The sequence below is a fragment of the Rhinolophus hipposideros genome (genome assembly GCF_964194185.1).
Source record: "Rhinolophus hipposideros genome assembly, chromosome: 25".
Classification (NCBI taxonomy): Eukaryota; Metazoa; Chordata; class Mammalia; order Chiroptera; family Rhinolophidae; genus Rhinolophus; species Rhinolophus hipposideros.
Window position 1 is genome coordinate 11,846,179 of NC_138071.1, and position 12,273 is coordinate 11,858,451.

General features: G+C 33.9%; 1 protein-coding gene across 3 annotated transcripts in view; it reads right to left on the reverse strand.

Annotated features, from left to right (window-relative positions):
- The window catches only part of GRM8 (glutamate metabotropic receptor 8), a 707,399-nt gene that overhangs the window by 136,462 nt on the left and 558,664 nt on the right, over positions 1-12,273 (reverse strand). The window lies entirely within an intron of this gene.

Consider the following 12,273-nt stretch of genomic DNA (forward strand, 5'->3'; position numbering starts at 1 on the left):
GTGAATAAATCAATGGTGGTATATGGAATATTCACACAATGGAATATTAGACTGCAGTCTAAATGAGTGAGTACAGACAGCCATAAATATGATGAATCTTAACAATATAATATTCAGTAGAAAAAGCACCAAAATTAAATTTTACAAAGGTATAAAAAACTATTGTTTTAAATTTTTATTAAATTTATTCGGGTGACATTGGTTAGTAAAATGTATAGGTTTCAAGAGTACAATTCTATAATACATCACCCATAAATAAATTTTAAAAAATGTAAATGTGGTTTGAGAATACATATGCAAGAAAAATATATTTTAAAATGTAAGATTGTTGATTGTTCAGAAGAAATGCAGGATGGGTCGGTGATAGAAATAGAATCATACCTCGGAGATACTGCGGGTTCAGTTCCAGATCACCCCAATAAAGTAACTATCACAACAAAGAAAGTCACATGAATTTATTGGATTTCCAGTGCATATCAAAGTTAGGTTTACACTATAGTGTACTGTATTAAGTATTCAAAAGCATTATGTCTAAAGAAACAATGTACACACCTTAATTAAAAAATACTTTATTGCAAAAACATGCTGAGCATCATCTGAGCCTCTTAGAGAAATGGTGCTGATAGACTTTCTCGAAGCCTATCCATTTACAAACCTTCAATTCATAAAGAACACAATAACGCCAAGTGCAATAAAATGAGGTTTACCTATATATGTTTGACTATAGCTTTTTGTCAAAATCTTCGCTTTTGGAGACAGGGGAGTTTTTTCGTAGGTTCTCATTATATTCTTTAAAATAACCAAATGATTAAATAATAAACAAACAAACAAACAAGTAAATAACAATTAAATAAATAAGTACAGACTTTGCATAGATCAATGATGAACATGTATCATAAACCAAGAAGCCATGAAGAAGAGAGAGAAAGAAAGACACAGAAAGATGGGCAAGCAGGAGGAAGAAAGGTATAAAGGAACAGAATAAAGGAAATGTGTAACTAATGAATAAAAAAAAAATGAAAGAAAAGAGAGAGAGCCTCATTAAAAACTATAAAAGAGGAAGGGTATTTTGAAAGATAGCACTTTAATCATGGTGTCATTCTATGTATTAACTGAACGCTATACTTAGCCTTCATATTATGCCCTTGACAAATGTGAATATTCCCTGGAGCTCTACGAACCCAAACAAAATATGTCACATGCACATTGCCTTCCCTGATTCTCTAAAGCAGCTTTTCTGTATATTTTTAGATTTTATATTAGTCAACTTCTGTCAGAATCCCCAGTTTATAAAATATAACTCTCTGGGATTAGAATCGCATTATATTTTTAAGCCAAAAAACTTAATTCACTTTCTCATTATGAAGATTTTTCTGAAGAGTAAAATACGGCTGAAATACCAGTTGAGTCATTACTTCATTTCCTGCTGAATATCAAATTGTTCTTTTCTCTTGGGTATGCACGTCTTCGTAGTAATTCATTGTCTGAAATATCATTAAGGTATAGTCTTTCAATATATTTCAAAATTGATATTTTGTTAATATTTGTAGAATTATTGTGAGTCAATCAAATACAGATAACTGTAGAAACAGATGCCAAAGGGTCTAAGGAAATGGATAAATTTTCAAATTAGGAGAAGTCTGCTCATTTCTGACAATAATTTATGTGTTGAATTTTTAAAAAGGATACCAAATCATTTATTTACAATGCACTTGATTTTCTATAATTACACAGGCTGTCAATGTATATTAGGCCACTGTGATAAATGTGAATTGTCTGTTACCATGGTGATTTGAGGTGTTTCCATTCTACACTGAGTGCAAAACAATTTGGAACATAATTAAAAGAAACAGTGAAATATATAAGTAAAAAACTGTCAAAATATTTTTAAAACTAAAAGTATAGTCTGGCTTTCATATTTCCCTTACAGAAGCTGACCCACCAGACACATGAAAACAATAGTTACTAAATAATATCTTTTATTTTCAAATATTTATGAAATATATATATATATTTCAAATATATAATTTATAACAAGTATTTTCTGTCAAAACTATGAATATTATCATAAAGTAAAAATCTAGATTCATATTCACTGACCACTGTGCAGTAAAACTTGAAATTTTTAATAAAAGCTTTGAAAAGCTTAGAAGTTAAAACAACACAAATATAGATTAAAAATTCAAAACCTCCTAAAGATTTAGAAAAAAAGTAATTAAGCACTCATTTAATTAATTAATGCTGAGTCAAAGAGAAAACTAAAACTAAAATTATAGCGTACTACTTAACAGATAACGTTTTTCAAAACCTAAAGGACGTGGCCAAAACTGCCCTCAGATGAAAATTTAGAGAATTGAAAATTTTTATCATTATACAAGTCCTAGATATATTTACAGAAAAATGTTTTCATAATCTTGAAATGACAAATGGGTTCTTAAGTATGACATCAAATAAAAAAGATTAAAGAAATAATTGCTAATTTTAACAACATAAAAATAAAAATGTCTGAATTTCATAAACTATTTAAAATTATTTTTAAAGAATCAAACTATAAAAATGTAACAAGGGATTACTATTCTTAATATGCAAGGATCTCTTAAAAATAAGAAAATATATAGGACTTTAGCATAACTGGGGGAAAATAAATAGGAAATTCTGAAAATAAAACATAAATGATTACAGAAAGCATACAATATTCCATCTAACCAATAATAAAAAGCATCCACGAAACATGCATGTTCACATTTGATTTAAGAATAATATTATAGGTGAAGGTGGGGTAAAATTAACCCTTTCATGCTCTGTTGATAAAAATTTTAATTGATATAATCATTCTGGGGCAAATTTTAAAGATTTAAAATACTCTTATTCTTTGATCCAATGGTAGAAATTTATGCTATGAAAATGGCAGGTGACTGTACAAAGATATACTTAAACATGTTAACTGTATCATTATTTCTGTACTAGGATAATGGAAAAATGTTGTCAATCTAAATGGACACAGATATATGAACCTTTAATCCAATGTTCTTTACTACAGAGAAAATAGAATCAATACAAATGTATATCAATCAGGGCATAGATAAATAATGACACATCCATCCAATGGAATGCAATGTAGCATCAAAATTGTAATATAAATACATATTATTAACATGGAGAGATTTCAGGGTATAATTTTACACTTAAAATGATTACACTAACCCATTTATGGTGGTAATATTATTCAAATGGAAAGTAAATGTCGGTGAGGACGTGAAGAAACTGGAACATTTATACATCACGGGTGGGAACGTAAAACGGTACAGCCGTTGTGGGAAAGGATTTGGTGATTTCTCCAAAAGTTAAATAAAGAGTTATCGTGTGATATAGCAATTTCACTCCTTGGTATATACCCAAGAGAACTGAAAACGTATGTTCACAGAAAAACTCGTATGCACATGTTGATAGCAGCGTTATTTATAATAGCCAAAGAGTGGAAACAACCCAAAAGGACATTCAATGATGAACGGATAAATGAAATTAGATATATTCATACAAAATTCACTATGAAAAGAATGATACATGCTACCACATGCATAAACCTTCAAATCATTATGTTAAGTGAAGAAACTAGTCATAAAAGGCCACTATTGTATGACTCCATTTATATGAAAAAATATCCTCAATAGGTAAATTCAGAATCGGAAAGTAGATTATTGTTTGTCAAGGGCTGGAGAGAGTGGGGGTCGAGAATGGGGAGGGTCTATTAATAGGCATAGAGTTTCTTTTTGGGGTGATGAAAATATTCTGGAATTAGATAGTGATGATGGTTACACAACCCAGTGGACAAGCCAAAAACCTTTAAATTGTATAGTTTAAAATTTTATTGTATGTGAATTATGTCTTAATAAAAAATTATAGGTTAACATATAACATCATCTCATTTTGTGTTATATATGTGTAAAATGGGTACATGGATGAATGGATAGATGGATGATGGACAAATGATAGATAGCAAGACAGGAAGATAGAAAAAAAGAATAGGATATAGATACATATTTTGAAAGATAAGTACCAAAAAAGTTATCTTTGTTTAGTGAAATGAAAACTGATCTACATTTTCTTCTTTATTATTTCCTGCAATAAATATTTGTTTTTTATATTAAAAAAACACCTATTTTTCTTTAAAATATAGTCAAGACAGAAGATCTGGAAGAAAGAAATGAAAGTATATTTTGGTAAATACTACACTTCAAATTGATGGCTAATATAATACCGATATTAGCAGATAGAAAGAAGTGGCTCTCAGAGCCTGCTGACAGCAGTGTTCGCCTCAACACAGTTTAGAAGAAATATGGGAGAGCCTAGTTCAGTTATTGTGGTTCTGTTTAAAAAAAAAGAAAGGAAGGAAGGAAGGAAAGAAGGAAGGAAAGAAGGAAGGAAGGAAGGAAGGAAGGAAGGAAGGAAGGAAGGAAGGAAGGAAGGAAGGAAGGAAGGAAGGAAGGAAGGAGAGAAAGAGAAGGGAAGGGAAGGGAAGGGAAGGGAAGGGAAGGGAAGGGAAGGGAAGGGAAGGGAAGGGAAGGGAAGGGAAGGGAAGGGAAGGGAAAGAAAAGAAAAGAAAAGAAAAGAAAAGAAAAGAAAAGAAAAGAAAAGAAAAGAAAAGAAAAGAAAAGAAAAGAAAAGAAAAGAAAAGAAAAAGAAAAAGGAATTCACCAGTGAGTTCAGGTCAGACAGGAAGCTTATCTTTGAGAAGACCCCCGATAGTATGCCTGCATTTTTGTCTAAAAGATGTTAGCACCTGAAATGAAAAGCAGGAAAAGGAGCTGTATATTCAATAATTAATGATGGCTGGCACTGGCATTTCTGAAGATCATGATATTATATGCTCTGGGTCTGGGTCTGCACATATAAACTTCTTGGAACACTTGGATGACAAGATCTTTTTGATTAAAATGAAAACAACTTTTGCACAAAAACAGATGGTTGAGATAGTATTCCCAAGGTGGATATTCTTGCACAATTTATTCTTTAAACTTGAAGACATTTCAATAGCTGAAAACATACTGTTTTTCCAAAAAGCACTCGAAATTCTTAAGTTCCATATCCAAAAATGTATATTAAAATAATCTCTTCCTTTTACTAACTATATGGTACAATATAGAGTATCAATATTGACCAGCAATTTCAGCCTCTGTTTTACAATTAGTTCTGTTTAACCTTTATGTCAATTACAAAAGAACAATGCCTCATATTTTCTATTATGTTTAGAAGTGTAGGAAGGAATAACTCTTCTATCTTAAAATGGAGATGTAAGTTTTAAACCTACATTTGCAGGGAAAAAAACCTTCATTTTTTCCTCCAGTATATTATTTATTATAGCTTTATACTGGGATGCTATATAAAATTTAGTTTCTAATTTGAAAAAATTTCTTGGTTCCATTTGAAAAGAGAAGTGGGTGTATTATTCATGATCACTCAAGAAATAACTTGTTGCCATTTTAAAGTTCTGTTTTATGGAAACATGTTGGATTAATAAACTAATTAAGGAATTAGAAGAAAGTAGAAGTGTTTTAAAATGGTTCTAAATATTGATATGTGTGTGAAAATAAAAAATCAGTTCTATGCTTAGGCCATCATCAACTGTCTCTCTTTTTAACTGCGGCTAGCATGCCCATATCCACGCTGACAGCACCACAAAAAATGAGTCATAGGGAATATCTGACCCTACTTGGGAATTTCTTGGGGCTATTTTCTCCTCATCAACTAAATGGGTTTCCTAATCCCACAGGCTATGAATCTTGGTTTCTCATTTTCCTTGTTCCCTTTGCATTTCAAAACTCAACTCTGGACTGTTTCATCTCAGTGCTGACTTTATCCCTATGGGGTTCTGCCTCTCATATTTGCTACTGACAAGAAGCTCAAAAGTAGTATAACAGAGTGCCTCCTAACCTAGCCTCACCCTTCTAGACACCTAGAACCAGGCCCCTGTTAAACTTGGTTTTCCTGCTCTTCCAGGGAGATTATACATTATCATCATTCCACTGAGATCATCAGCAACGTTATCAAGCCAGTACTGAGTCCTTCTCGTTTCCTGGACATGGTGGATATGCATAGATGTAAGTCTGTTCTCTACTGAAGATGACCCATGAGATCTTAGTGATTCTATCTTTAAAGCAGCGGTGCTCTTCACTTTCAATGACGGAATGCTAAATAATGAACATGAGGTCATGACCAGACAGCTATCAAAACGGAGAAGGGTCTCATGGAAGAATGAACAGAGGCTTTGGAATCAGCCCTGCCACAGCCGTTAGAGCTCTGAAAAGCTATGACTCTGCATGATCCCTCTTCTGAATGAAGTAAATACCGTCTATGTCATAAGGTGGCTGGAGGGTTAAGAGACACAACATTTGTAAAACACAGTATGCTGTCAATAATTTGGTATAGTCTCCATTGCTCAGTGACATGTCTCTGAATGTAAAATAAATCAATAATTTTGTTTGGCCAAATAACTAATTAACTACAAACATTCATTTTCCCCATTGATTTAATCAAGGATGTAAACAAAACTTACCAAGTTGACATTTCATTTTCATCAACATGAATTCCCATTTGAAAAGCATTAGTGCCTTATAGCTTTTTATGCTCATTTTGGTGATTAATATCAAATTTCTATGTTTCACTCTATATTTACCCATTGAAAGATTGATCTGTTGAATCCCACCACATTTAAGAAAATGTAAACATCAAAAGCATTAAACCCACCTGACCCTTGACTTTGACCTTCATTGCTTTTTGAGGCCCAAGTTTAATACAGGTTTAATGCGATTATTTGCTCCTATAAATAAAAGTAAAATTTCAGTACATTACAAAATATATTCTGTCAAAAATGGAAAGAATTTTTACACCACATAAACTATAAGAAGGCTTTTTTTTCGTGGTATAAATCTGTTTTAAAAACACGTCTACCTAAGAACTCTGGCATATTAACTAACTCTGGCACAGTAGGTAAAGTGCATCTCCAAATGCACAGTATGTGTGATGTGTCTGTTCATCACTTCACATGCAGAGAGGAAACCTGACCCCTTGCTTTGCACTCGTTGACACTGGGATCACGGGTGCACCTGTTAGAGGATTAGACTAATGGCATTCGGCTCAGCCGTGAGTTGTACACTCACTGTAATAATAAGATGATAAAACAAATCCACTTACTGTCTTATTGCAATGACATTGCTTTTTAAATACATGGAAGCATCTCACATCATAAACTCATAAAACCAGAGAATTGAATGGTAGTTATTAGGGGTTGTCGTGGGGGGGAAATTGGGAGGTGTTGTTCAAAGGGTATAAAGTTTCAGTTATGTGAAGTGCATAAATTCTAGAGTTCTGCTGACAACCCATGGTCTATGATTCACAACATTGCATCGTACACTTGAAATTTCTGCTAAGAGGGTAGCTCTTATAAGTGCTCTTACCACAAAATAGAAACGTACATATATTAAGAAAAGAAAAAAATAAGTAAGAGGGTCAGAAGGAAACTTTTGGAGGTAATGGATAAGTTAATGGCCTTGATGGTGGGGATGGTTTCACTAGTATATACTCAACTCCAGGCTTATCAAGTTGTATACATCAAATGCATCCAGTTTTGATAAAGTGGTTTTAAAAAACTTGTTCCAGAAACCTTCCTTTTTTAGAAAGTTGATAGATATCACAGGGTCATGGTAATGGCACTCCATTTTTTTTTTTAACTCATAAGTTCCAAAACAAATATCTGAGAAGAAGAATAACAAAAATATTCTTCGGAATTTTTTTGAAACTCTGTTGTTCTTCCTCCGAAATTGCTAAATGCTTTATGCTTTCTGATGTAAACGTCTTCTGAAATTGAGCTCTCAGAAGTCGATAGAAGCACTTAACTTTATGACTAAAAAACCCTCATAAACTTATGTAAAATACATATTTTTGTATTTTTGAATCCTGAGACTAGCCTAGAAGAACAGTGTCTATAATATATGCTAGACAGCAAGATCCTGCAAGGGCCTTTCATTTTTAGAAAAACAAAATCAGAGACCATACTTCAGTTTTTTCCTGTCACCTGAAAGCTTGTAGAAATTCTATCTCTGTCTGTTAGCTATCTCATAATTAATTAACTTGTTTTTATACCCTAATTGAATTCAAATACAAACTAGAAAGTCAGAAAAAATAACAAAATCACAATCATTGAAAGTAGCTTTAAAAAAAGTGGGTTCTTATTGCTTTTCTTTCAACAGTATGTAAATTTTGTAACTCTATTTCTTTTCATTCACTTTCCATTACACTTAACTTTTGTCACGCTAATTTCCTTGGTTCCTCACCATCTCAGTGATAACAACATTATTGAAACATTATACAAAGCTGAAGAAGAAGTTGCAGTTACCTTGCAACAACCAATAATCAGATTATCTCATTGGGGAAGGAGAAAAATAAAGGCCCACATTTTCTTGGTCCACAGTCTAGTCTGTTGTGTATCCAAGAGCCAATATCCAAAAAGATATGCTCTATTTACTTATTGTCCTTTTAAAATCAATCTTATATAATTGTCCATCTTTGTCATCAAAAATAGGAGGAAGCAGAATATCATCAAATATCAGATGAAAAGATTGAATATTAGTCCTAGAGAACAATGCTGATTTTTTTCACTTAAATATTCATTATAGAGATATTCATATTTATTATAAAGAAAATTTGAAAGTAGAGATAAGCAAAAGAAAGAAAGAGAGGGGAATAAAAGAGAATATTTGTCCACTATCTTATCATCAGTTAGTAACAACCATGGTTATTGTTTGATCTACATTATTTCTCATTATATCTACATGCATCTATTTAAAAAACAATGAGATTGTATTGTCTAGGCGGTTTTAAATCCTTCCTTTTTAAATTAACACTAATTATGGAAAACTCTATATGTCAATACATTGAAGATCATTAATATAACTTTACTGGCTATACATTTATTCTGTTTATATATGTTCCATAATTTACTTAACCAATCATGTAGTGGTGGATACTTATGTCATTGTCAATTATTTGGTCATAAAACAATATTGACAAAAAAATCTCACGCTGATACCTTTGTATTATAGTCTGCTTATTAAAATGTCTTCATCTGGATTTTCTGTGTCAGAATGCACAAACATTTCTAAGGCAAATGACATCCTTCTAGGAATTTTCCATCTAAATAGCAGTATCTATGAATAACTACTCATATTTATATAACACAAAAAAGTCTTTAAGAGTTATTCTTGGATAAACACACACACACACACACACACACACACACACACACACACACACACTTTGTTCTCCAGTCTATCTGTGTGCAGTGGCTAATGTGCGCACAAAGTACCTGGGAGATGCTTAAAAGGCAGATTCTAACTCAGGGGGTCTGGGATGGAGTGTGAGTGTCTGCATTTCTAACATGCTCCCAGGTGACGACAATTTTTCTCATCTGTAGACCATGCCCTGAGCAGCAAGCCCTACAGGTCTAACTGTGGTGTTATACAATCATCAAGGAAAGAGTTCACCTCCACATCAGCATGTCACTGATCCTTAACCTACAACCCGTGGTCATTACCATTACCATCTCCTGAGGCGTCTATAAATGAGCTTTAGGAACTTTTTGCATCACCCGTAATGTTTAGTACACAGCATGCATGTGAAAATGCTTTCTGGAGAGAACAAATACTTTACCCCAAAACTCAGAGGGGTGGTGTCACCAAAACGCTCGTTAATGATATTTGATTGTTTTAGGGAATGCATTGAAAGACTGACCAAGCTGTGCTCCACATTCTCATCTATCTGCCAGATGTCTCCTCCAAGTCTTTCCAAAAAAAAACACCCTGGTCATTGACGCCCTGCGCTGGCCGTGCTCACTGCCGCCTTCTCTCTCTCTTAGACCATTTGTGGAGCACAACACAGATAATCTCAAGATCAGCATTTATTGGCTTAAGGAATAAAAGATTTTTAAAAACATTGGGAAGAATTCAAATTGCGCTGAAAGCAGCTTCCCCTGAAGCTGCCGTGAAGCGTGTGGATGTCACCTCAATACCATTGTCAAGGAAGTACCGTAATTATAACTGACTCATAGTTAAAGAATTAGCAACACAGTCCTGCAGAGGCCAAGCATTACTGCATTTTTTAAATTGGGATGTCAGTTCTATTAAGAAGAGTGGAATGTACGATTTACCTTCCTAAGAGAAACATACATTTTGAATTTAAAGTGTATTTTTCAAACAGTCACAAAATTTGAGGGGAGGAAAAAAACTGTGATAACAAAATAAATAAATAAATAAATAAACAAACAAACAAACAAATAAATAAATGAAAGAAGACAGAAAACCACCATTCTTTGAGTACACATAATCATATAAACAAATATAACTATGGAACAAAAATGAGGACATTTCTGGCGATGGATGGTGATGATGGTTGCACAACTATGCAAATGTATTCAATGCACTACTCACTTAAAAATTATTAAAATGGTAAATTTTGTTAAATTTTGTAGTGTATATTTTACCACGATTTTAAACAAATAAATCAAGTAAAGCAAACAAATAAATTGTTGACAAAATAAATAAATGAGGACTCTGGACATCAGATACCAAAAAACCAAGTATAATAATGGCTTAGAAACTGTTGCTTTGCTCAAAAATGCCTGTTTTCTTTGCGGAAAATTACGACGTAGAACACTCATGTCTTTGTGAAAAATGTGGCTGGAGAAGAAGCATTACCCTGTTGTTTAGGCCAAATTTAATTTAGGTAATTATGTTCTAGCTGCCTTGAAGTCCCCTAAAGTCTCTTATAATCTGTGTCACTTCCACCCTTAATCTGTTTACAACAGTCTATGCTTTTTCAAGTGGTCATTACCATCTGCCTCGAAGGTGGCTGCATGTCAGCAGGAGGGGACATGATTCCCACATTACAGAAGTACCCAGCATAAACTATTACTCCCCTGAAGGTAGACAATGCAAATTTACCTGGAAGCACCTGTGAAAGAAACAGAAAATTTTCCAAGATAGCAGTTGTAATATTAGCCCCCTGTTACCCAAATCTCCTGAAGTTTGGTTTCACCAATACTTTTCCATGAGGGAAGTACACTTTGAAAAAAATAAAAACATTTTATATCATACTTTTCCATAAGATAAATGTGTTTAAAGGAATAATACATGTATTTTTTAAAAATATACTTTTATCAGCTGCTAAAATACAGTTTTTGTTTTGTAATGCTGGATTGCCTAAACATCATTGTTTGGTTTTACTATTACTTTCCTTCCTCCCTTTTATGTCTCTATAAAGAGCCAACTCTGTCAAAAGCAGAATAGATGCACCTTATATGACTGACCTACACGCCTCCAGACATCACCCTACTGCCCCAGCAAGAAGCAGAGAATTACCACGATTAGCACACCTACTTAGATTAAACAGAAGGTTATGTGTGAAGTGCAACAGGATTGCTCTGGGAGGTTAACTCACTAACTTATTATCATCCATGCATAGATAATTTTATCTGTTAATTAGCTCAGCGCAGGTTTCTGCTGGTATGGTGCATATGAAGTAGGTTTCTTTAGAAAAAGGTAGTTCAGAGAATTGGAAGGCGAGCCTGAGTAGACAAGTACACATGGACAGCTGGAAGGCACCAGAGAACAGGATGGGAAAGCCAGCAGGATCCAAGAGCAACACTCAAATACTGATCACTAGCATGTGCCTAAGATGACACTTGCCTGCTTCATAATTTAGTCTACCTTGCATGTCTGCTGTGTTTACAGATACGAGTCTGCCACAGAATAAGTCAGCAACACCCATTCTACACACTCTGGAGGTGCTCTCCATCTTTCTCTGACGATTCATCTGAGCTTCCTCACCCAGTATGATCTTCGACGTCTGAAAGTTCCCCCCTATGTCTTTCCTTTTTCTTAATCCAATGACGGTAGCCCTTGAAAGCTGATCTAGCACACGAACTTTCTAATTGATCTCTGTGGTCCTCCATTAACCAGAGTGATGGCTCTGCAACATTAGTCAAATCATATGACTCAGAAATCTCTGATGCCTCCCTACTACCAACAGGATAAAGGTCACTTTAGTTTTGCTGGCCTCGTAAGCACCCCCACACCCACCATTGTCCTGTTCTCTGGCCTCTCTGCCTCTTCACCACTCTTGCCACGGAATTTCCCTGCACACTCTACTCTAACCACACTGTCAATTTGAGCAACACACGAGATTCCCCAGGCACGGCATCCACGCTCCCAAAATTGTTCA